Below are 6086 nucleotides of genomic sequence, written 5' to 3'. Positions count from 1 at the left end.
ATACGTTTATTACGTATTTTAATTTTAAATAAAACATACCCAGCGGATAAAACTATATCCAAAGTAGAAATGTCCCAAGCCAAATTTTACCTTTGTCTGTTTTATTTGCAATATAAATTGCAAAATCTAATTGAAATAAATAATATAATAAGGATATTAAATATTATACATCCTACCATTCTTGACAGTTCGGACATTTGTATAAATTTTATCAAATAGATGAGTAAATTTAAAATATTATTATAAAATATCAATTATGTTACGTTGTCGCCGATATCAAAGGGCAACCCTATCCCTTACATTTACTGGCATTTTGTTATTTTTAATGTAATGTGTCAAAATCAATCTATTTATTAGTTTCAAAGTGTTCATATTAATGTATGCGCTTTGTAAATAATAAATTAAATTTGAGTCAAAATTTATTATTAAATTTAAAATCAAGAGAGTTAAATTTTATAATGTTTTAATCTTCTGATGTAATTCTCTGTTATGATTCCTGTTTTCTTAAGAAGCGATGAGCAACTACGTGTGAAAATACGGAATTTCCAAGTTCTATTAAATTAAAAAAAAATTTTAATTTTGAATATTCCAATTTTGTATATAATTATTCGATAAAATTTATATAGATGTCCGAAATTTGAGCGCTAATAAAATTATAAATAAGACAATTAAAACTTTGTTGTATTTACCTGTTCACGTAAATTCTCATCAGGATTATAATTGGACAATTTATAAAGAATTGCTAGTGTTTCATTTATCTGAAATTATTTTAATGTAAAACAAAAATTTGGAGTAAAACTACAAACTTTGCATTAAATGAATGAGATTTCGTCATTTTGATGTGTAATTTAATTGCTTGTGTAATTATTTTAATTATAAATAAATATTAATGCTTTTAATCAACTGTACCTTATAGTAAACAATTTGACATGCGCAATTTAATGTGAGAAATAAAATGCTATACAAAACTAAATTAAAATACATAATTAAATAAAAGATAGTATTGTCAAATGTCCATATAATCTGATGCTCTCCAAGCAATTGATACATTGATATACAGAACGATACAGCTTTATTAAAGTACCATATCATTTGTATTAATATTTGTACTTTGTATACCATGTTTAGTTTGCGTGATATATAGCATAGTTGTAAATGGATGTGCCTGTAAATAAATTGTAATTGTTATAATTAATCGAAGTGAGACATACAAGAGACATATACGAGAAGTACTAATTAAAATATATTTTTAACGTAGAATTCGATATAAGCCAGTATTATAACTTGCAGTTTACAATATGTTATTATTTTACATAATCGAAATTAATTATTCTTGTATATACATATAAGATATCTTGTTTTAACTGCTACATGAAATTATTGAAGAACGATATGAAAAAATGTATTTCAGATAAAAGTGAAACGATTTCGAAGAGGACATATTTTTTTAAATATATTTTATGAACATATTTTTGTTACATTATTTTTTTTAGGTAAAAGAGGCAACTACAAGATGTTAAGTGTACAATTTAAGGATGTATTAGATGCACAGTCCTTGCAAAAAAATTTCAATTTGGAAGTACGTATGTTTAATATTTCCAAATTTCAAAAAATATATATACATATGAAAGTTGTGTGAATAAAATTATATTTTTTTTAATAACACATTTTTGTAGTTTATTTATTTTAATTATTATCATTTTTATTATTAAAAATTAAAATTTTTAAATGATAAAGAAATTTACATTTTCCTTTTATAAGCACTTTAAATATTTACATAAAATAATTTATGCAAAGCTTTATTGCAATTCACTGATTAGTTACAAAGATATAGTACAAATAAATATTTTGTTTATGTACTGTGGACAACTAGTTCATGCATCACAATGTAACTCTACATAAATAATTTTAAATACATGTACTTATATTAAAACAATGTACTTATATTTAAAAATTAAGTTTTTTTATTCATTCTATATATAATACATTTCTACCAACTTTTATTAGAGCACAGATTAAAAATGTATTCTGATGATATTATTTATTAAAATAATATCTTATAATCCAGGTAGTATCCGTCACTTTTGTCGTATTATATTCAAACGTGATTTAGAATAATTTGTAATTTTCTCACAATTTTGTTATCATTTTGAAAATATTTATAAAACATCCTTAATTCTCTGTCTCTACATTTAATCGACTATAACACTTATTCAAATTTAAATTTTTTTCTATCGTATAATTTTAAGAAGATTGTAAAGAGGAATAATCATATTGTAAATAGTACTGACACACAAACGATTTACGTGTCATCGATACATCACTACATAATACTACATCAATCTCTCACGTACATAAAGGTACACGTAAATTTTGGTATAACAATAACTTTCTAATTGGACCTCTAACACTCAAACAAGAAGAACATCAGGTATTCGTAACGTGTCGGAGATTTTGATGCTCCTTTTACAGGTTATTCTTGAACAAAAAGAAAACGATACTTGTCCAGCCGTTTCAGCAATAATTTCGAAGAAATCAATTTTTTAAATAATTATTGTAATAATTTAAAAAACGTACTGCATTGAAAGAATATTAATACCTTATAAATTTCATTTTATTTCACCGAATGTTGGGGATAAAATTATACCTGGGTGGATGATTCTGAATCTCGGATGATGATTTTGAACGCAGCAAATAGACCGCGCATTAATCGAAATGTTGCTCACTTCAGTAAGTATTCGACTCATTCGCGCGCGCAACGATTTTCTAAACTATTTTAGAAGAAATATTTTAATAAAGTTTATCAGCATGGAAAACGATAGAAATATTCATAATAAAATCGCATATGCCAACAGAGTGGAAAATGCGATTATCGATGTTGAGCAAAATAAAACATCTTTATCGCTTTCAAAACAATATATAACTGATAGACTGAAAATTTTGTGATTAAATTTTATACAACTTGCTGAAAATGTGAAAAGTTCCATGCGTTCTGAAAGAGCAGAGATTATTGGAAAGATAATTGCGAAATTTGTGGCAGAAATAATTCATGATTTTTATTTAAAAGAAGATAAAGAATTACTTTTGGTGAAAGAATGCATTAAACAAAAAGATATTACCACGACTGATTCTAAAATTTCATCACCAACTTATTACACTGACAATTGAAAATAAATAAATTATTACCTAAAATAGTAATTGATTAACACAAACTATAGAAATCAAAGCTTTTTTAAACGATTCAGCTGAATCTTAATGCTTATATGATTTTCGAGTAAATTTGTATACTACGTATGTAGTTTTCAGAAACGCGCGTCAAAAATGATTGAAGTAAAAACAATTCTTCTACCAAAAATAATTCTTCTTTTAAATGATCACGAATCATTTCTGCCAGAAATTCCACAATTATCTTTCCAATAATCTTTGCTTTTTCAGAAAACATTGAACTTTCCTTTTTCAGCAAGTTGTATTTTGTATAAAATTTAACCACAAATTTTTAGTCCATCAGTCATACGTTGTTTTGAAAGCGACAAAGACGTTTTATTTTGCTCAGTACCAAAAATCGCATTTTTCACTCTATTAGCATATGCGATTTCATATAATAAATATGTTTATCGTTTTCTATGCTGGTAAATTTTATTAAAATACTTCTTCAATACAGAGAATCACTGTGCGTGCGAGTGAATCGAATGTTTACTGAAGTGAGCGATATTTCGATTGGCGCGCGATCTACTTGCTGCGTTCAGAATCATCATCTGAGATTCAGAATCATTTTTTTTTTAGAATCATTTTTTTCAGAATCAATTTTAAGAAACCCATATTGCTTCTTCGTGCAAACTACTTCGCAGATACGTATTAATACGTATTCTTTAATCCTGGAAAAGAATTTTAAAAGAAGCAAGAGAGAAAAAAATAATTGTTATATAATATAAAAATTATATGTGTTTTGGTAATACAGATGACTTTAGAATTCACTTCTTTTTAAGGGACCCGCCCTCTCCCTGTTTAAGTGCAAAACATCTTTCAATATTATGAACGCGTGATCGTGTTTATTTAAAATCTGCAATATTTGTTGAATAATTTGTTGAAATTATCTATTTTTTTTTCATTTTATCATATTCTAACTAAGCTTTTTCTTATATTATTTTTGTTTTGAAAGCAGAGAATTTGTGTCTTTAAGGTAGAGAATTTGTAAAGCAAGGAATATTTTAAAGGAAAGAATTTGTGATTAAAAGCAGAGAATTTGTCTGTTTCATTCTACTTGAAAACGAAATAAAAATTTAAACATACATATATATATTATCAACTTTATTTGATAATAGCTTTTTAAAGAAGGACAAGCGACAATTAAAATATTTGTAGATCACTTAGGGTTACGACCTTATCAATATATGTTAAGATTATCGAAATTGGCAAAAGATCGTCTATTTATTAAAGTTTTAGAAAAAAATACGTAGATTCAATGAATAATTTTGTTAAACAAACAAGTATATGTTTTATTACACCTGATTTATCTAATTATTCAATTCATAAAAATATTAGGATATTACGATTATCAGAAAATTAATAGTTTACAAGAGATATTTAATGTGTCACCAATTATATGTGTCAAAAAAATGTACCTATAATATTGGTTTTTTTTTAATTTCTGACTTAAACATTGTATATGCAGAATGATTATAGAGAAATCATATTACGTAAAAAATCTGATAATTCTATTTTAAAAAGCACTGATAAACGTTACATTTTTTTCATTGTCTGTCATCATATCTCTATCTAGAAAAAAATAACGTGATTACAATAGGTCCCTCTCGAAACAGTTCCACTTTTATGGAGAACTTTTTTTAATACTTTTTGAAATATGTTGAAGTGAAAGTTAGATTGAAACATTCTATATATATATGTATATATACATTCTATACATATACTCGAATATAAACATGCGCGTGCATGTGTGTGGACAGTAATTCTATTAAATAATTATTACATTATAATCCATATATATTGATTGTGTTCCTTAGTTTCTGTTATCCGCTGATGCATAGAGATGGATCTGTTTTGTCTTCTGTAATTTGTACTACTTTCGAATAGATTCGAATATAATACACGTAAACGTTCATTAATTTGATGAAATCTGGAGCTTATGCATCTGAATTAAAAAAGAATAAGTCACACGTTTTATTATCATTATAATATATGCATTTTGTATAAGGATATTAATGCTAATTACATTAATAAATAATTAGAAATCGAATTAGAATTTTATTGTTTACTTGTTATGTTTCAATATAATATTTAATACATATATGAGGAGTAGAGTTTCAAAATGAATTTTGTCCAAAATTTATAATTTAGTTTCGGTCATTTTAAACTACAATTCGTTTACATATAATGAAAAAGGAAGCCACCAAAAAATCACGCGCTTTACAGAAAATAATAATTTTTCAATCAGTAAGAAATGTTAAACGACATTGCTAAAAACATTCAACAAATGCATTTTGTTAAAGAAATTTGTATATTTTAACGTTAAAAAATATCAATTATTTTTGCTGTTTTTGAAAGCTTATAGTCTTAAGAATAACCCACAAAAATGTTTTTTGGAAGAAACGAAAATTGTTGAAAATGTACAAGATAAAATGATATTACGAGTATGTGGGGCCTCATGATCGATTCTAGTAGGATGCACCAATTAATTGCTATTACCGACGCTCGCCATTATTTATATTCAACCTTTCAAAATCATTCTAGAACGTTTCTCTTCAATAGAACAAAGTTTCATTTCCCTCTGAGTATCACTTTCGTTTCTAACAGAAAACGGAAAGGTACTTGTACTAAAATATTTCAAACTTTATACACATTTTTTTTAACAAAACTGTGATTTTGAATATAGTGATATCCGATATCCGGTACCCCTTAATTTACTATACTTTTTATGTTATAATTTTACCGTTACTTTTGCTGTTACTTTTTTATGATGACATATGTCAAGATTAAGTTCATTGAAGATAAAACATTCTGATAGTATGTATGTTTATTCGATTACATTACTCAACATTACTTCCTTCACAACATTTTTTTAAAGACGT

The sequence above is a fragment of the Trachymyrmex septentrionalis genome, unplaced genomic scaffold, assembly GCF_001594115.1.
Source record: "Trachymyrmex septentrionalis isolate Tsep2-gDNA-1 unplaced genomic scaffold, Tsep1.0 scaffold181, whole genome shotgun sequence".
Taxonomy (NCBI): domain Eukaryota; kingdom Metazoa; phylum Arthropoda; class Insecta; order Hymenoptera; family Formicidae; genus Trachymyrmex; species Trachymyrmex septentrionalis.
The sequence above is the reverse complement of the archived record's forward strand: the minus strand, read 5'-3'. Positions refer to the sequence as shown.